The sequence below is a fragment of the Dendrobates tinctorius genome, unplaced genomic scaffold (assembly GCF_039654945.1).
Source record: "Dendrobates tinctorius isolate UK_male_01 unplaced genomic scaffold, ASM3965494v1 ptg000005l, whole genome shotgun sequence".
In the NCBI taxonomy this organism is placed as follows: Eukaryota; Metazoa; Chordata; class Amphibia; order Anura; family Dendrobatidae; genus Dendrobates; species Dendrobates tinctorius.
The window spans coordinates 35,101,660-35,123,802 of record NW_027361673.1 but is presented as its reverse complement, the minus strand read 5'-3'; positions in this window follow the sequence as shown (position 1 = coordinate 35,123,802).

Sequence of the window (22,143 nt, the reverse complement as noted above, 5' to 3'; positions counted from 1 at the left end):
CGCTTTTAAAGCTAGAGCTTCAGGAAAAAGTTTTGGCTTACATTGCTGACTCAGCCTTCAGCTCTATCGCCTCCTCTTCTGAAGTTGTAAAAAATAAAAGCACTGAGTCGTCATTGGAGGCTCATGTTCATGAACCACACCTTTCCTTGTGTCCTTCACCCCAACCAAGATTGAAGGATGACGCAGGCCATACAACTGATTACTCCATGGAGCTGTTTTCACATACCATGCCTGGGTTATCAAGTGAAATGGTGAATTACCCAGGCCAAGATGAATCTGACATGGAGTGCACTGATGCACAGCCACTGATAGATGATTCTGCTGGTACATTCACTCAGAGCACTACATTGTCCTCGCAGTTTAATGAGCCAGATTCTGACCCTTATGAGACTCGGGTGCCCCTTCCCGCATACTATACCACCATACATGGTGACACAGAGGAAGGTGCACATGACATTGAAGAGGAGGTGATGGATGACCCAGTTGTTGACCCAGATTGGCATCAATTGGGGGAAGAGGGTGCTGCTTCAAATAGCTCAGATGAGGAGGAGGAGCATCCACAGCAGACATCGACATCGCAACAGCTGTTATCTGGCAGGCCCGGAGCACTCCAAAGACAGGTTCCAAAAATCAAAAGAGTTGCTGGACAGCTTGTCCAGACGGTCAAAATAGCACAGCGTGCTAGGCCGCAAAATGTCTTCCAAAATAGGAAGAGTGCAGTGTGGCACTTTTTTGAACAAAATCCTCATGATCAGGCCAAGGTTATCTGTAAGAAGTGCGCAAAGACCTTTAGCCGAGGGAAAAATCTGAAAAATTTGAATACCAGTTGCATGCTTAGACATTCAACCAGCATGCACTTGCAAGCATGGACACAACACCAAACCTCAAGTACCACATGTGCAACTGATCACAAAGAAGGTAGTCAGCAACGCTACATTGTTTCCCCCAGTGTAAGCCCACCGGTTAGCACAGCAGCAAATGTTGAGGTGTCATTGCAAGGCCAAAGCAGTCAGGGAATCCCACTGTTATATCAACGAATCAACAAAAGACTGAATCTAGGTCATCAGAAAGAACACCAACTCCATCACCATCATCAACCCTCTCTCAGTCTGCCCTGTCCACCGCTAGTTCCACCATATGCAGCTCTCAAGTCCAGCTCACCCTCCCAGAGACTATGAGTAGGTCAAGAAAGTACTCAGTCTCTCATCCGCGTACACTGGGTTTGAACGCCCACATTGCCAAACTAATCTCGTTAGAGATGATGCCCTATCGGTTGGTGGAAAGCGCAGCTTTCCGCGAACTCATGACCTATGCAGTACCACGCCATGACCTACCCAGTCGCCACTTCTTCTCTCGCAAAGCCATCCCAGCCCTCCACCATCATGTGAAAGACTGCATTGTCCATGCACTCAAGCAGTCAGTGAGTGGAAAGGTGCACCTCACAACAGATGCATGGTCCAGTCGGCATGGCCAGGGCCATTACGTGTCCATCACTGCGCACTGGGTTAATGTGGTGGATGCTGGGTCCACAGGGGACAGTGGTGGTGGGACAGTGCTGCCTAGCCCACGGTATAGGAAACAGTTGGCTGTAGGCGTTCGACCCTCCTCCTCCTCCTCCAGAAGCGAAAGCTCGTCCACAGAGCGCAGTTGTACGAGCACTCCATCTGCAGCTGCCACTGTTGCAGACGAGGTGTCCCCCTATCGAGCAGCTAGTTGAAAGCGTCAGCAGGCTGTGTTGCAGATGATGTGTTTGGGCGACAGACACACCGCGGAGGTGCTGGCCGAGTACTTTCAGCCACAAACTGAGTCATGGCTGGGCAGTATACATCTTGAGGCAGGCAAGGTAGTTAGTGATAACGGCTGTAATTTTGTGGCAGCCATAGCCCTTTCAAAACTCAGCCACATACCTTGCTTGGCTCACACCTTGAACCTGGTGGTGCAGTGCTTCCTCAACAATTATCCGGAGTTAACAGCCCTGCTCCAGAAGGTGCGAAGACTGTGCGCGCACATCCGCCGGTCGCCTGTACACTCCATTCGTATGCAGAAGCTGCAGCGATTGCTCCACCTTCCCAACCACCGCCTCATTATTGACATTGCAACAAGGTGGAACTCCACCCTGCACATGGTTGAGCGGCTGTGCGAACAGAGGCAGGCCATAATGCATTTGTGGGAGGATACACGGCCAGGCACTTTGAGAGCAGACATGGAGTTGACATGTGTGCAGTGGTCGAAGCTGAAAGACCTCTGTAAACTTCAGTGTTTTGAGGAATGCACACGGCTGGTAAGCGCAGACGACGCCATACTAAGCATGAGCATCCCACTTATGCGTCTGCTCATGCAAACTTTGACGCACCTTAAGGAGCAGGCGTCAGCAGCCAATGTTGACGAGGTGGAAGAGGAGGAGGGAATCCTTGATGACATTCAGCCATTGTCTGCTCAGGGACCTCTCCTGGACGAGGTGGAGGAAGAAGAGGAGGAGGATGATGATGGGGATGATTACTTAGGGGAGGAGGATGCATCTTGTGGGGCAAGTGAAAATGTTGGCATGGCAAGGTCTGGTACAGGGTTTATGCGTGACTGAAGGGATGTGGATTTGCCAGAAAGTGCTCCTCCAACCAGCACTCGCAGTGCATCATTGACACCGGGAACATTGGCCCACATGTCAGATTATGCCTTGCAGATCCTAAAAAGGGACCCCCGCATTGCCAAAATGATGAACGATGACGACTACTGGTTGGCCAGCATCCTGGATCCACGCTATAAAGGCAAATTACAAAACATCATGCTACAGGAGAACCTTGACCTAATATTGACTAATAAACAAGCAACTCTGGTAAACTGGTTGGTTGAGGCATTCCCAGCACACAGCAGCGGTGATGGTTCTCACACGAGCCTTACGGGCCGGGGGCAGCTTGGCAGAGGTGTTTGTGGTGCACACAGCAGAAGTGGCGTTGGAGACAGGGGTTTCATGACAATGTTGTGGACTGATTTTTCAAGTACCGCTCACACAACTGGTAATACTGCATCGATGGAAAGTGACAGGAGACAGCAGTTGTCAACTATGGTTACAAACTACTTTTCCTCCCATATCGATGTTCTCCCGCACAGGTCATTCCCCTTTGACTATTGGGCTGCTAAACTGGACACCTGGCCTGAATTGGCACAATATTCCTTACAGGAGCTCGCTTGCCCAGCTGCAAGTGTGCTATCGGAAAGAGTCTTCAGTGCAGCTGGATCAATCCTGACAGAAAAAAGGACCCGTCTGTCAACCCAAAATGTGGATGATCTAACTTTCATTAAAATGAACCATGCATGGGTTTCCAAGGATTTTGTCCCACCTTCCCTTGATGACACATAGGTTGCCAGAAAAATGGCTTGCTTTGGTTCTCCTTCTATTCCGCGAACTTGACCTATTTCGCCTTTTGCAGCAGCTGAATGTCCCACATCAACATATGTCACTTTGTAAACTGCCCTAACTGGGCTGCCCCCCCCATGGCCGGGGTCACCACCTAGCGCACGAAGCCGTGCGAGTGCCGTTGCCCTGGACAGGTGGGTAGGCCGACTCTTGGGCGCGGGCACTGGCACAGGGTCCCTCATAGTGCAATCAAGTATCTCTGACGGTGGTGGTGCACACCCGCCGTCGGACACACCGCCGTACTATGAGGGGCCCAGTGCCAGTACCGACGCCTACGAGTGTGCCCCCCTTGCTTGGGCAGGGCCCCAGCATTTGCAATGTTTACCTCTCCCTGCTCCTCCGCTGTGTAGTCTGGGCTGTCAAATCCTTCACTGGGAGGTCCACTACAAATTGATTGAACTGAAAGATGATGGTTAAGATGTAGCTATGCCCTGTCCTGCTTGCCGGGCTCTAGCTCCAGATGATCAAAGGCTTCCATTTCTTATGGATGTCGACTCACAATGACATGCAGTGGTGGTTTATCATCAGCTTTCACAGTTTTCCTACTCACAAACGTGTGACATTCCGGCGCACATTTTATAATGTTCCCTCTCATGCCAATCAAATAGAATCGCCTACGGCCTGTGGCTTCTGTCTTTTGCACTCCAAAGTTACGTGACAGATCAGGATAGCCAGTGAGCACCATGTTTACATCGCTCCCTGTGATAAAAATTTGATTGAGATGAGTAACAGTGATGGAATCAACGGAAGTGCGATACAGCAAGACTTTATTCACAAAAAAATGTTTTTACTGTCTCAACACACAAATTAATTGAGGGTCAGCATCTCCTATGAGAATTGTGACGGAAGTTTTTCCCGTGAATAGTAATTCCTAGATTTCTGCAATCACTAGCCTTTATGTCAGTAATTGTATGCATCTCATTTCCTATTGCGGAGAGGCTGGACTGTATTACTGAGACAGAAATATATATGAAGATTTAAAAATAACACCAAAAGTATATAGTTGTGTACGCCTCAAATGCATTTCCTTTTTTCCACTTTTTAGATTGCTGTGTAATCCATACTGAGAACACGTAGATTTTACATGTTTAAACTATGCTATATATACCTGCTATCCAGTGATAAAGTACCCTTTCTCAACTTTGTACAATCTGGTCAAATCCATACTGGGCCTGAGAACATCTGAGTCTGCCTCCTGATCTATAGACATATATTTTTAATGTGTAAACTAGGCTACATATATACGTGTTATCCGGTGAAACTGTACCCTTTATCAACTTTCTACAATGTTGCTGAATCCATACTGGGCCTGAGAATGGCTGCCGAGCTGTTAAGCAAGCTACAGCACCTGTTGTTTGGACACATAATTTTTTCAGGAATGACGGTTAGGCCTAACTCCGGAATTGCGGTTGACCTGAACTTACTGGGAAATCATCGTTCGCGGGGAATAATCTGAATCCCAGATCCCCATCACTAACGGAGTTCAGCAGGTTATCTGCACCTGTAAGCGACAAAAGTTGGTCATTTCAGTGTAACTTGCATGCAGTCCTGGACATGTACGGGAATGCTAGACCTGTTATTGCTCGATCTCACGTGCCGGAGCCTCGCTTATCCCTCTAGTAAGCTTGACGCGTACTGCGGGGGCATGCCGGAGTCTCGGTTGCTAACAGAATAAAGCTGAGAAATCGCTAGCACAACTACAAACACACATACCACACCACACACAGAATCGACAAAGCTTTCAAAGTGTGCATCTTTTCTTTAGGTGGCATGGTTGTGGTTTCCCGGGTGGAGTCCAATTAAGCCACAGGCTCCACTCCTGGTGGTGCCCTTTTGGACATTCCTTTAAGGTTCAGCTTTGCAATCACACTGCCTCCGGAAACCAAAAACTTTGCCTTCATGGATGCTGTTTGGAGGTTCGTGGGAATAACACCGCCCGATCAGCAGTCGGCATATGGGTCGCCCTCCCAGGGCTGTGGGGTACTCGGTACCGGGCCAGTGTCAGTGGGATGTGTCACAGCAGCGGTGACCCGGACGGTGGCCCTGGGCGCCCATGTAAATGGTGTGGTATAATGGTAAAGAGTTTATATAGATAGTTTGACGCCACCTGTGGTGTTCGGCAACATAGATGTTAGGCCGATGCTGCATACAGATCCTCTGGGACTGATGGTGTTGTGCAGCAAAGATGGTGAAGCTCCCCACGGGTGGAGCTGGAGTCCCAGGGAAGTGTAGATATAGTGATGGGGGAAAGGCACAGGCGGTGTAGGTGCTGGTACCCAGATGTAGCGGTGCTGGAATAACTGTAGGACACCAGAGCGTGCAGTTCCAAAGCTTTACTCACAGTCTGCAGGTTACACAGATGCCTGCCTCCGTGCTGTGTCCTCCGGGTCAGGACCTCAGCCAACCTCCGGGACCAAAATGGATAGCTTCCTTCCTACACTCCGCCAACATGTACCATCCTGAACGTCTCCTTTCTAGCGCTTGTGGGGGAAGCACTCACAGGACCGTGGTTCACTGAAGTGCCTCCTGTCTAACAGACGTTCCTCAGACTTTACTTGTATGGCAGACAGCTGTAGCCTTTTCCTTCTGGCTCCCACACATCGATGCTGGGGCCTCCGAGCCTTAGTTGGGTACAGAGCATTTATAGCTGCTACTTCCCCTGGTTTCTGCTGCAGGAATGTCAGTGTCCCTACAAACTCGGAGACCGGAATCGGGACCATACGCTCCAGCTAGGAGTGAGCCTTAACTCTGCTCATCCTCCAGCTCCCCTTCTCACGTCCACACACTTCCCCTTCCCTGCACAGAGTGCCCTAACTTACCTCCTCCCGAACACAGAGAGCAGCTCCTCAGCAGTCAGGTTCAGAGGTCTCCCTGCTAGCCTGGAGTGGGAAATGTGTTGTGTGTTGGTTTCACTGCTAGAGAGATCCTTCGTTGCTCCCAAGCTTGACAACACACTCCCTAGGAGGAAGGTAATGCCACAGTGGCAACCGTACTCTTGGGGACGCCACAAGTGCACTGAGGCCCAGCCACTGCTGGATGATGCTGCTGGTACATTGACCCAGACCACTACATTCCCCTCGCACTCTACACTGCCAGAATCTGACCCAGAGGAAACTCAGGTTCCCCTTCCCACATACTATACCACCTTACATGGTGACAAAGAGGAAGGTGCAGATGAAAGTGCAGGTTCCTTGAACAGGTGGGGGGGGAATACTCATGGGCGATGGCACTGGCACAGGGCACCGCATAGTACGCAAAAGTGTCTCTGCCGGTGGAAGGGCCTAAACAGCCAAGTGCAGTGAGATGGAAGATGGGGACGACAAGGAGTTCAGAGTAGTGCAGGGATTCCCTAGCAAGGAGACTTATGTAATTGTTTTGAATGTTGGGACAGCAATTTTTGGGGAGCACTATACTATGGTGAATGATATATGGGGCCCACCATACACTGGAGCATTCCAAAGGTGGACATCAGACACTGGAGCAGCATTTACAGGGCCCATTATACACTAGAGCAGTAGAAATGGGGCCCATTATATATGGAGCATTATTTGGGCCCATAAGACAGTGGAGCTTCATCCATTGGGACCAACATATACTATAGCATTATGTGGAGCTCATCATATACGGTTTGAAACATTATATGGGATCAATGATTCCATATGGAGAAATATATGGGCCTCATTACTCTGTACAGCGCACTAAGCGCTGGCCATAATACTGTATGGAGTTATATACTGTCCATTTTTGGAGGTATTGGAGAATTTAAATTGGATATCAGTCATGAGTAGTGTTGAGCATTTCGATACTGCAAATATCGGGTATCGGCCGATATTCGCTGTATCGGAATTCCAATACCGAGTACTGATATTTTTTCAATATCAGATATCGGAATCGAAAGTTCCCATAATGCAAAGAGCCACTGCTATGGCTCTGATTGGCTGCCGAAATGACGTCATCATGATGCGCGGTCTGTGCGCATCATGATGCGCCGTCAGTTCGGGCCTTCCGAGGGGGTCTATGCCGACTGCCCGAAGTTCTGTACCGGCCTGCCGGGGGTCTGTGCCAACTGCCCGGGGGTCTGTGCGGACTGCCGGGGGTCCGTACCGGCCTCCCGGTGGTCTGTGCCGACTACCCGGGGGTCTGTGCCGACTGCCCGGGGGTCTGTGCGGACTGCCGGGGGTCTGTACCGGCCTGCCGGGGGGCTGTGCCAGCCTGCAGGTGGTCTGTACCAACTGTCCGGGGGTCTGTGCAGGCTGCGGGCGTCTGTACCGGCCTGCCAGGGGGCTGTGCCGGCCTGCCGGTGGTCTGTACCGACTGTACGGGGGTCTGAGCGGACTGCCGGGAATCTGTACCGGCCTGCCGGGGGGCTGTGCCGACTGTCCTGGGGTCTGTGCGGACTGCCGGGGGTCTGTACCGGTCTGCCGGGGGGCTGTGCCGGCCTACCGATGGTCTGTACCGACTGTCCGGGGGTCTGTGCAGGCTGCGGGGGTCTGTACCGGCCTGCCGGGGGACTGTGCCGGCCTGCCGGTGGTCTGTACCGACTGTCCGGGGGTCTGAGCGGACTGCCGGGGGTCTGTACCGGCCTGCCGGGGGCTGTGCCGGCCTGCCGGGGGGCTATGCTGACTGTCCGGGGGTCTGTGCAGGCTGCGGGGGTCTGTACCGGCCTGCCGGGGGGGCTGTGCCGGCCTGCCGGTGGTCTGTACTGACTGTACGGGGTCTGAGCGGACTGCCTGGGGTCTGTACCGCCTGCCGGGGGGCTGTGCCGGCCTGCCGGTGGTCTGTACCGACTGTCCAGGCTGCGGGGGTCTGTACCGGCCTGCCGGTGGTCTGTACCGACTGTCCGGGGGTCTGAGCGGCCTGCCGGGGGTCTGTACCGGCCTCCCGGGGGGCTGTGCCAGCCTGCCGGAGGGCTGGGCCGACTGCCCGGGGGTCTGTGCGGACTGCCGGGGGTCTGTACTGGCCTGCCGGGGGGCTGTGCCAGCCTGCCGGTGGTCTGTACAGACTGTCCGGGGGTCTGTGCAGGCTGCGGGGGTCTGCACTGGCCTGTCGGGGGGCTGTGCCGGCCTGCCGGTGGTCTGTACCGACTGCCCGGGGGTATGAGTGGACTGCCGGGGGTCTGTACCGCCTGCCGGGGGGCTGTGCCGGCCTGCCGGTGGTCTGTACCGACTGTTCGAGGGTCTGTGCAGGCTGCGGGGGTCTGTACCGGCCTGCCGGGGGGCTGTGCCGGCCTGCCGGTGGTCTGTACCGACTGCCCGGGGGTATGAGTGGACTGCCGGGGGTCTGTACCGCCTGCCGGGGGGCTGTGCCGGCCTGCCGGTGGTCTGTACCGACTGTTCGGGGGTCTGTGCAGACTGCGGGGGTCTGTACCGGCCTGCCGGGGGGCTATGCCGGCCTGCCGGTGGTCTGTACCGACTGTCCGGGGGTCTGAGCGGACTGCCGGGGGTTTGTACCGGCCTGCCAGGGGGCTGTGCCGGCCTGCCGGGGGTCTGTACCAGCCTGATGGGGGGCTGTGCCGGCCTGCCGGGGGGCTGTGCCGACTGTCCAGGGGTCTGTGCAGGCTGCGGGGGTCTGTGCAGGCATCGTCCAATGGGACTACAAGTCCCATCGGGCGATGCCTGCTACCATGACGATAATTGACACATTAGCCAATGATGGGACAGTAGTAGTCCCATCATCCGGCCTATGTGTTGAATGTAAAAAAATAAAATAAAATACATACTACATACATACTACATGCTACATACATACTACATACATGCTACATACATACTACATGCATGCAACATACATACATACTACATATATACCACATGCATGCAACATGCATACTACATATATACCACATATATGCTACATGCATGCAACATACATACAACATATATACTACATGCATGCAACATGCATACTACATATATACTACATGCATGCAACATATATATTACATGCAACATGCATAAGACATATATACTACATGCATGCAACCTACATACATACTACATACATACAACATATATACTACATGCATGCAACATACATACAACATATATACTACATGCATGCAACATGCATACTACAAATATACTACATGCATGCAACATACATATATACTACATGCAACATGCATACTACATATATACTACATGCATGCAACATACATACTACATATGTACCACATGCATGCAACATGCATACTACATGTATACCACATATATACTACATGCATGCAACATACATATATACTACATATATACTACATGCAACATACATACTACATATATACAACATGCATGCAACATACATACATACTACATATATACTACATGCATGCATCATGCATACTACATATATACCACATATATACTACATGCATGCAACATACATATATACTACATATATACTACATGCAACATATATACTACATATATACTACATGCATGCAACATACATACTACATATATACTACATGCATACTACATATATACCACGTGCATGCAACATACATATATACAACATTTATACTACATGCATGCAACATGCATACTACATATATACCACATATATACTACATGCATGCAACATACATACAACATATATACTACATGCATGCAACATGCATACTACATATATACTACATACATGCAACATACATATATACTACATGCAACATGCATACTACAAATATACTACATGCATGCAACATACATGCTACATATATACCACATGCATGCAACATGCATACTACATATATACCACATATATACTACATGCATGCAACATACATACAACATATATACTGCATGCAACATGCATACTACATATATACAACATATACTACATGCATGCAACATACATATATACTACATGCAACATACATACTACATATATACTACATGCATGCAACATACATATATACTACATATATACTACATGCATACTACATATATTCCACATATATACTACATGCATGCAACATACATACATACAACATATATACTACATGCATGCAACATGCATACTACATATACCACATATATACTACATGCATGCAACATACATATATACTACATGCAACATGCATACTACATATATACTACATGCATGCAACATACATACTACAAATATACCACATGCATGCAACATGCATACTATATATACCACATATATACTACATGCATGCAACATACATATATACTACATATATACTACATGCATGCAACATACATATATAATACATATATACTACATGCAACATACATACTACATACATACTACATATATACCACATGCATGCAACATGCATACTACATATATACTACATATATACTACATGCATGCAACATACATACATACAACATATATACTACATGCATGCAACATGCATACTACATATACCACATATATACTACATGCATGCAACGTACATATATACTACATGCAACATGCATACTACATATATACTACATGCATGCAACATACATATATACTACATATATACTACATACATGCAACATACATATATAATACATATATACTACATGCAACATACATACTACATATATACCACATGCATGCAACATGCATACTACATATATACTACATATATACTACATGCATGCAACATACATATATACTACATACAATACATTGATGCAATACATACATATAGACATACAGTACATATAACATAGAGTACTTACTCACCATCACTTGTCACTTTGATCCCCAAAGCCATTGTCATCTATGGAATAAATATTAAAATAACAAAGCACCAATATACTCACCCCTGATCCGCAGAAGTCCACAAGTGTCCCACGACGATCTTGCGTGGAGAACAGCAGCATCAGCTGATGCTACCGTTCTCTACGGGCTCCAGGAAACCAGTGTCGGGAGGTAGGTATCCTTCCGCCCTGTATTCCTCCGCCACTGTAAAAAACAAAAAAAAAGTCCCTAGTCTCATTTTATGGCATTGCTGTGTGAGAAATTTCCCATGCAGCTTTTGCCATAAACTGAGACTAGGGACTTTTTTTTTGTTTTGTTTACAGTGGCGGAGGAATACAGGGCGGAAGGATACCCACCCCCCGACATTGGTTTCCTGGAGCCCATAGAGAACGGTAGCATCAGCTGATGCTGTTCTCCACTCAAGATCGTCGTGGGACACTCGTGGACTTCTGCGGATCAGGGGTGAGTATATTGGTGCTTTGTTATTTTAATATTTATTCCACATATGACAATGGCTTCGGGGATCAAAGTGACAAGTGATGGTGAGTATGTACTCTATGTTATATGTACTGTATGTCTATATGTATGTATTGTATGAATGTATTGTATGTTGTATATATGTATGTTGCATGCATGTAGCATATATGTTGTATATATGTAGTATGCATGTTGCATGCATGTGGTATATATGTAGTATGTATGTTGCATGCATGTAGTATATATGTAGTATGCATGTTGCATGTAGTATATATGTATGTTGCATGCATGTAGTATATATGTAGTATGTTTGTTGCATGTAGTATATATGTATGTTGCATGCATGTGGTATATATATAGTATATATGTGGTATATATGTAGTTTGCATGTTGCATGCATGTGGTATATATGTAGTATGTATGTTGCATGCATGTAGTATATATGTAGTATGCATGTTGCATGCAGTATATATGTTGTATGTATGTTGCATGCATGTAGTATATATGTGGTATATATGTAGTATACATGTTGCATGCATGTGGTATATATGTAGTATGTATGTTGCATGCATGTAGTATATATGTAGTATGCATGTTGCATGCATGTGGTATATATGTAGTATGCATGTTGCATGCATGTGGTATATATGTAGTATGTATGTATGTTGCATGCATGTAGTATGTATGTAGCATGTATGTAGTATGTATGTAGCATGTAGTATGTATGTAGTATGTATTTTTTTTTACATTCAACACATAGGCCGGATGATGGGACTACTACTGTCCCATCATTGGCTAATGTGTCAATCACCGTCATGGTAGCAGGCATCGCCCGGTGGGACTTGTAGTCCCATCGGACGATCCTGCACAGACCCCCGCAGCCTGCTCAGACCCCCGGACAATCGGTATAGACCACCGGCAGGCCGGCACAGCCCCCCGGCAGGCCGGTACAGACCCCCGCAGCCTGCACAGACGCTCGGACAGTCGGTGCATACCACCGGCAGGCCGGTACAGAGCCCCGGGCAGTCGGCACAGCCCCCCGGCAGGCCGGTACAGCCCCCTGGCAGTCCGCTCACACTCCCGGACAGTCGGTACAGACCACTGGCAGGCCGGAACAGCCCCCCGGCAGCCTGCACAGACCCCCGGACAGTCGGTACAGACCACCGGCAGGCCGGCACAGCCCCCAGGCAGGCCGGTACAGACCCCCGGCAGTCCGTTCAGACCCCCGGACAGTCGGTACAGACCACCGGCAGGCCGGCACAGCCCCCCGGCAGGCCGTTACAGACCCCCGGCAGTCCGCTCAGACCCCCGGACAGTTGGTACAGCCCACCGGCAGGCCGGCACAGCCCCCCGGCAGCCCGGTACAGACCCCCGCAGCCTGCACAGACCCCCGGACAGTCAGTACAGACCAGCGGCAGGCCGGCACAGCCCCCAGGCAGGCCGGTACAGACCCCCGCAGCCTGCACAGACCCCCGGACAGTCGGTACAGACCACCGGCAGGCCGGCACAGCCCCCCGGCAGGCCGGTACATGTATGTTGCATGCATGTGGTATATATGTAGTATGCATGTAGTATATATGTAGTATGCATGTTGCATGTAGTACATATGTAGTATATATGTATGTTGCATGCATGTAGTATATATGTGGTATATATGTAGTATGTATGTTGCATGCATGTAGTATATATGTAGTATGCATGTTGCATGCATGTAGTATATATGTAGTATGCATGTAGTATATATGTATGCTGCATGCATGTAGTATACAGTCATGGCCAAAAGTATTGACACCCCTGCAATTCTGTCAGATAATATTCAGTTTCTTCCTGGAAATGATTGCAAACACAAATTCTTTGGTATTATTTTCTTAATTTAATTTGTCTTAAATGAAAAAACACAAAAGAGAATGAAGCAAAAAGCAAAACATTGATCATTTCACACAAAACGTCAAAAATGGGCCGGACAAAAGTATTGGCACCCTCAGCCTAATACTTGGTTGCACAACCTTTAGCCAAAATAACTGCGACCAACTGCTTCCTGTAACCATCAATGAGTTTTTTACAATGCTCTGCTGGAATTTTAGACCATTCTTCTTTGGCAAACTACTCCAGGTCCCTGATATTTGAAGGGTGCCTTCTCCAAACTGCCATTTTTAGATCTCTCCACAGGTGTTCTATGGGATTCAGGTCTGGACTCATTGCTGGCCACCTTAGAAGTCTCCAGTGCTTTCTCTCAAACCATTTTCTAGTGCTTTTTGAAGTGTGTTTTGGGTTATTGTCCTGCTGGAAGACCCATGACCTCTGAGGTAGACCCAGCTTTCTCACACTGGGCCCTATATTATGCTGCAAAATTTGTTGGTAGTCTTCTGACTTCATAATGCCAAGCACACGGTCAAGCAGTCCAGTGCCAGAGGCAGCAAAGCAACCCCAAAACATCAGGGAACCTCCACCATGTTTGACTGTAGGGACCGTGTACTTTTCTTTGAATGCCTCTTTTTTCTCCTGTAAACTCTATGTTGATGCTTTTGCCCTAAAAGCTCTACTTTTGTCTCATCTGACCAGAGAACATTCTTCCAAAATGTTTTAGGCTTTTTCAGGTAAGTTTTGGCAAACTCCAGCCTGGCTTTTTTATGTCTCGGGGTAAGAAGTGGAGTCTTCCTGGGTCTCCTACCATACAGTCCCTTTTCATTCAGATGCCGACGGATAGTACGGGTTGACACCGTTGTACCCTTGCACTGCAGGGCAGCTTGAACTTGTTTGGATGTTAGTGGAGGTTCTTTATCCAACATCCGCACAATCTTGCATTGAAATCTCTTGTCAATTTTTCTTTTCAGGCCACATCTAGAGAGGTTAGCCACAGTGCCATGGGCTTTAAACTTCTTGATGACACTGCGCACGGTAGACACAGGAACATTCAGGTCTTTGGAGATGGACTTGTAGCCTTGATATTGCTCATGCTTCCTCACAATTTGGTTTCTCAAGTCCTCAGACAGTTCTTTGGTCTTCTTTCTTTTCTCCATGCTCAATGTGGTACACACAAGGACACAGGACAGAGGTTGAGTCAACTTTAATCCATGTCAACTGGCTGCAAGTGTGATTTAGTTATTGCCAACACCTGTTAGGTGCCACAGGTAAGTTATAGTTGCTGTTAATTACACAAATTAGAGAAGCACCACATGATTTTTCGAACAGTGCCAATACTTTTGTCCACCCTCTTTGTTATGTTTGGTGTGGAATTATATCCAATTTGGCTTTAGGACAATTCTTTTTGTGTTTTTTCATTTAAGACAAATTAAATGAAGATAATAATACCAAAGAATTTGTGTTTGCAATCATTTTCAGGAAGAAACTGAGTATTATCTGACAGAATTGCAGGGGTGTCAATACTTTTGGCCATGACTGTATATGTGGTATATATGTAGTATGCATGTTGCATGCATGTAGTATATATGTAGTATGTATGTTGCATGCATGTAGTATATATGTAGTATGTATGTTGCATGCATGTAGTATATATGTAGTATGTATGTTGCATGTAGTATATATGTTGTATATATGCATGTTGCATGCATGTGGTATATATGTTGTATGTATGTATGTTGCATGCATGTGGTATATATGTATGTTGTATGCATGTAGTATATATGATGACGGGACTACTACTATCCCATCATTGGCTAATGTGTCAATCACCGTCATGGTAGCAGGCATCGCCCGATGGGACTTGTAGTCCCATCGGACTATCCTGCACAGACCCCCGCAGCCTGCGCAGACCCCCTTACAGTTGGCACAGCCCCCCGGCAGGCCGGTACAGACCCCCGCAATCTGCACAGACCCCCGGACAGTCGGTACAGACCACCGGCAGGCCGGCACAGCCCCCCGCTGCCTGCACAGACACCCGGACAGTCGGTACAGACCACCGGCAGGCCGGCACAGCCCCCCGGCAGACCGGTACAGACCCCCGCAGCCTGCACAGACCCCCGGACAGTCGGTACAGACCACCGGCAGGCCGGCACAGCCCCCCGCAGCCTGCACAGACACCCAGACACTCGGTACAGACCACGGCAGGCTGGCACAGACCCCCGGCAGGCTGGTACAGACCCCCGGCAGTCCGCTCAGACCCCCGGACAGTCGGTACAGATCACCGGCAGGCCGGCACAGCCCCCCGGCAGGCCGGTACAGACCCCCGGCAGTCCGCACAGACCCCCGGGCAGTCGGCACAGACTCCCAGACAGTCGGCACAGCCCCCCGGCAGGCCGGCACAGCCCCCTTGCAGGCCGGTACAGACCCCCAGCAGTCCGCTCAGACCCCCGGACAGTCGGTACAGACCACCGGCAGGCCTGCACAGACCCCCGGACAGTCGGTACAGACCCCCAGCAGGCCGGTACAGACCCCCGGGCTGTCGGCATAGACCCCCCGGAAGGCCCGAACTGACGGTGCATCATGATGCGCACAGACCGCGCATCATGATGGCGTCATTTCGGCAGCCAATCAGAGCCACAGCAGTGGCTCTTTGCATTATGGGAACTTCCGATTCCGATATCCGATATTGAAAAAATATTGGTACTCTGTATCGGAATTCCGATACAGCGAATATCGGCTAATACCCAATATTTGCAGTATCGGAATGCTCAACACTAGTAGTATGTATGTATGTTGCATGCATGTGGTATATATGTAGTATGCACCCAGGCTTATTCCTGAAACTGCTGGAGAGCGGAATAGGAGGAAAGACCTACGATGTTATCAAAAGCTCCTACACCGAGAACCTCTGCAGTGAGAGTGTGAACGGCAGAAGAACGGCTTATTTCCAGCAGAGCCGGGGAGTCAGACAAGGCTGCAGCCTAAGCCCAACGCTCTTCAACATTTACATCAATGAGCTGGCTACCGCTCTGGAATCTTCCACAGCACCAGGTCTCACCCTCCACGACGTGCAGGTGAAATTCCTGCTGTATGCAGATGACTTGCTGCTTCTGCCACCAACCGATAAAGGCCTCCAAGACAACCTGAAAATCTTAGAGAAATTCAGCTCCACCTGGGCTCTACCGGTCAACCTAAAGAAAACCAACATCATGGTGTTCCAGAAGAGAAAGAGAAAATCAGACCAGCACCCTTCATTTATCCTCAACAACTGCGCCCTTACAGGAATGGACAAATATACCTATCTGGGCCTAGAGATTCACCGATCAGGGAGCTTCAAACAAGCCATAGAGACCCTGAAAGACAAGGCATGCAAAACCTTCTATGCCATCCGAAGGAAACTCTACCATCTAAAGCCACCAGTGAGGGTCTGGTTAAAAATCTTCGATTCTATCATCGCCCCAATCCTCCTGTATGGCAGCGAAGTCTGGGGTCCTCACACCTACCCAGACTGGTCAAGGTGGGATTCAAGCCCAACAGAAATATTCCACCTGGAATTCTGCAAGCACCTTCTCCAAGTCCATCGGAGCACCTCCAACAGTGCTTGCCGGGCCGAGCTGGGCAGATTCCCTCTACACCTAACGGTTCTAAAGAGTGCACTGTCATTCTGGGCTCACCTATCCAATCCAATCCAAGCTCCCATCACCATAAAGCCCTGACACATGTAGGGGAAACAGAAAAACCAGGATGCTCGGAACAGCTCACCCAAACCCAACCTGACCAGAAAACCAATCACAACAACCTGACAAAAGCCGGAATCAGGAAGATGGTAGACGAAGGCCAGGAGAGGTACGTAAGTGACTGGAAGAACGACATCATCAGCTCACAGAAACTGACCATGTACCGGAGTCTACAGAGAGACTACAGACTGGCCCCATACCTGAAGAAACTCCCGGACCCCAAAGACCGCAAGATCCTGAGCCGGTATAGACTCAGTGCCCACAGTCTGGCCATCGAATCCGGCTGACACATGCAGAGCTACAAGCCCAGGGAGGAAAGACTGTGCCAACACTGTGACCAGGAGGCCCTGGAGGATGAGACCCACTTACTGCTACACTGCTCCAAGTACTCAGCAGTGAGGGACACTCACTTCAGGAGACTCTCACATCTCTTCCCGGATTTCACCACCATGAAGGAGGAAGAGAAAACATATATCCTGCTGGGGGAAGAAGAGAGAGCAGTGGAGATAGCAGCGCAATATGTGAGCGAATGCCATAGACTGCGAGAAAGAGAACTATGATATGCCATGGACTTCTATGGCACCCACCCTGGATATGCCCCAATCCCCCATCCACCTTCCCTATGCCATGGACTTCTATAGCCTCATCCTGGATCTGCCCCCATGCCCCCATCCACCTTCCCTATGCCATGGACTTTTATAGCCCCATCCTGGATCTGCCCCATCCACCTTTCCTACAGCCCCTTCCCAACATCCCTACAGTCCCTATCCCAATTCCCTTCTGTACACCTGCTTTGGCAAAACTAATGTGTATTTAGTCCTGCCAATAAAGCTTCTTTGAATCTTTGAATCTTTGTATGCATGTAGTATATATGTTGTATATATGTAGTATGCATGTTGCATGCATGTAGTATATATGTAGTATGTATGTTGCATGCATGCAGTATATATGTAGTATGCATGTAGTATATATGTATGTTGCATGCATGTAGTATATATGTATGTTGCATGCATGTAGTATATATGTGGTATATATGTAGTATGCATGTTGCATGCATGTGGTATATATGTATGTTGCATGCATGTAGTATATATGTAGTATGCATGTTGCATGTAGTATATATGTATGTTGCATGCATGTAGTATATATGTGGTATATACTGTATGTAGTATGTATGTTGCATGCATGTAGTATATATGTAGTATGTATGTTTCATGCATGTAGTATATATGTAGTATATATGTATGTTACATGCATGTAGTATATATGTAGTATGTATGTTGCATGTAGTATATATGTTGTATATATGCTTGTTGCATGCATGTAGTATATATGTTGTATGTATGTATGTTGCATGCATGTAGTATATATGTAGTATGCATGTTGCATGTAGTATATATGTAGTATGCATGTGGAATATATGTAGTATGTATGTATGTTGCATGCATGTAGTATATATGTAGTATGTATGTAGTATGTATGTAGCATGTAGTATGTATGTAGTAGGTATTTTTTTTTGTACATTCAACACATTAGCCGGATGATGGGACTACTACTGTCCCATCATTGGCTAATGTGTCAATCACCGTTCTGGTAGCAGGTATCGCGCGATGGGACTTGTAGTCCCATCGGACGATCCTGCACAGACCCCCGCAGCCTGCTCAGACCCCCGGACAGTCGGTATAGACCACCGGCAGGCCGGCACAGCCCCCCGGCAGGCCGGTACAGACCCCCGGCAGTCCGCTCAGACCCCCGGACAGTCGGTACAGACCACCGGCAGGCCAGCACAGTCCCCCGGCAGGCCGGTACAGACCCCTGCAGCCTGCACAGACCCCCGGACAGTCGGTACAGACCACCGGCAGGCCGGCACAGCCCCCGGCAGCCTGCACAGACACCCAGACAATCGGTACAGACCACCGGCAGGCCGGCACAGCCCCCCGGCAGGCCGGTACAGACCCCCGCAGCCGGCACAGACCTCCGGCAGTCCGCACAGACCCCCGGGCAGTCGGCACAGACCCCCGGAAGGTCCGTACACCCCCCCGAGAGGCTGTACAAGGACAGAAAAGGGTTTTTCTTATTCCGATACCGGAAGTCCCATAGACTGGAATGGGACTTCCGGTATCGGAATCGGCGATACCCGATACTTTTTTCGTATCAGGCCGATACCATCCGATCCTATATTTTAGGGTATCGGATGGTATCGCACAACACTAGTCATGAGATGTAAGAAGTGAAGTATTTTTCATTGTACTATACAGCTATTTCTCTGCTGTATCGGAGCATCATGAGTTGTGGTATGTGTTAAAGGGGCGCTCTTTGGCCCTGGGCCCACGAAAACCTGGAGCCAGCCCTACCCCCCCCACAACTGTAGCCAAATAACCCCCATTTTTCAGTGCGTAACTAGTATTATGAAGTAAATTAAGGTTGACAAGCTTAAGTAATAAGAATTGATGCTTTTGGCATTCAAATGGGCACTGTAGGTGTGTTTCCTGTCCTCCTCTCACTGCCGACTTTAATTCCCCATTGACTTACATTGGGTTTCGTGTTTCGGTCGGACCCCCGACTTTTCCCTATAGTCGGCCGATTTTGCTCGACCCGACTTTTGGAAAAGTTGGGTTTCATGAAATGAAACTCGACCCTAAAAAACTAAAAGTCGCTCAACTCTAGTGCTGTGGAAGAAAGGAAAATCATTACTATCATCCTTTACAAGAAGCATCAGCTGTGGATTAGAAAAACACAGATTAATAAAAATAAAAACCAAAAAATTATAATACTTATGATCTGGTGGCAAGGACCGGTCTTAGGAACTGCACGCTTGATAGTATCGGTATCTTGTTCTTGTCCTTGACGCTGAACTACTGCGAACCTGGCCCTCAGCATGAACATCACTGTTGAAGCGGTCCTTGATCGAGCGCCATCGTGTTTGGACTTTGTCCACTGTTGGAAAAACAAACAAACAACATTTAACAATTGTGTTTGATGCAGGACATATGCTATCACTAAACCCAACAGTGCCATCACGAACAAGAGTCAATGCGGCACAATACAGCAATACAATACCCAAAGCAGTCACTGTTGAGCCAGATGACACTGTTGGATTTCCTGCTAGAATATATCTAGCACAAAACCCAACAGTGCCATCAAGGACAATAGTCACTGCGGCACAATACAGCAATACAATACCCAAAGCAGTCACTGTTGAGCCAGATGACACTGTTGGATTTCCTGCTAGAATATATCTAGCACCAAACCCAACAGTGCCATCAAGGACAATAGTCACTGCGGCACAATACAGCAATACAATACCCAAAGCAGTCACTGTTGAGCCAGATGACACTGTTGGATTTCCTGCTAGAATATATCTAGCAGGAAACCCAACAGTGCCATCAAGGACAATAGTCACTGCGGCACAATACAGCAATACAAAACCCAAAGCAGTCACTGTTGAGCCAGATGACACTGTTGTGTTTCCTGCTAGAATATATCTAGCACGAAACCCAACAGTGCCATCAAGGACAATAGTCACTGCGGCATAACAGAGCACGTAAATACTTACTAAATGCCTTTTTGGAGGATGCAGTGGCGCTGTCCCAGCCATCCATCAACGCTGCGGCCACCTCATTCCATAGCCGCCGGGTCACCACATTGTCCTTGTACAGCCGGTCATGGCTGTCCCATAACGGCGCACGCTCCTGGATCAGGCGGATAAGGTGTTCATTATCCATGCAGACGTCTTCATCCCGTTGTTGAAGCTAGACAAAGCACATTCATTAGAATATTCGAATTAAGTGTGAATAAAAAGTTACAAAAAAGATCGAGAAAAGAGGAAATATAGAAGATAAAAAATAAAGAACATTACAAATCATTTGATACTTACATTCCGTATCACCAACGGGACTTGGCTGCTCATGTTGTTCGCCCTCACTAGTCGCGTCCGCTGAAGATGACGATGTCTGAAAAAAAAACAACAAACGTTAGAGATTTTGAGAAGCAGCAGATATACTTACCAAACGCACGAAAATAATCACCTCACGGTCTGCTTGTGCCAGTTCCTGCCGGGATGGTGAATATTCAGATTCCGAAGACATACTGCATGTAAAAATAATACAACGCATTAGTGCATATACAATTTAAAAGGACAGACATATATTTTTAGATGTAATAATACTCACATTCTTGACGCTGAAGCTGGAATTGAAAATGGGGTCTTCTTTTGCAGTCTTTCTGCTCTACAGGCTGTCTCTATAGTTGTGGTACAGTGCTGGCAGACACCTCCTTTTATATAGACATGAAGTTTTTTTAGGTGGGGATTTTTATAACTAGTCTAACCAATGGACACCAAAAAAAAAGCCTACATGCGCACCCATAGACCACAATGGTAATTTTTTGCGCAAAACGTGCGCATACGTGTGCATGCTTTTTTATTAAGCGGTTGGGCGGACCAAAAAATGCAACATGTAACGTCTGTAAATTAAAGACGCACACCATAAAAAACGCAGCGCACGAAAAACGCATGCGTGCGCATGCCAACGCGCACGTATGCGCACCCATGTTAAATATAGGGGAAAAACACATGCGCACGTATGCGCAAAAACGCAGCGCAAAAAAGCGCAAATGTGAAACCAGCCTAAATCTGTAAAAAAGAGAATTAAAATAAAAAAAGGTTATACTCACCTTCCGACGGCCTCCGATCTCCTTTCCACGCGCCCGGCCTCCTGACCCAGTAATGCTTTGCGCCTTAGACCGGAGATGACGTCACTCTCACGAGAGCGCAACATCATCAGCGGTGTAAGCGGCAAAGCATTACTGGGACCGCGAGGCCGGGTGCGTGGAAAGGAGATCGGGGGCCGTCGGAAGGTGAGAATATGTAAAAAATAGAATTAAAATAAAAAATAGTTATATACTCACCTTCCGAGAGCCCACAATCTCCAC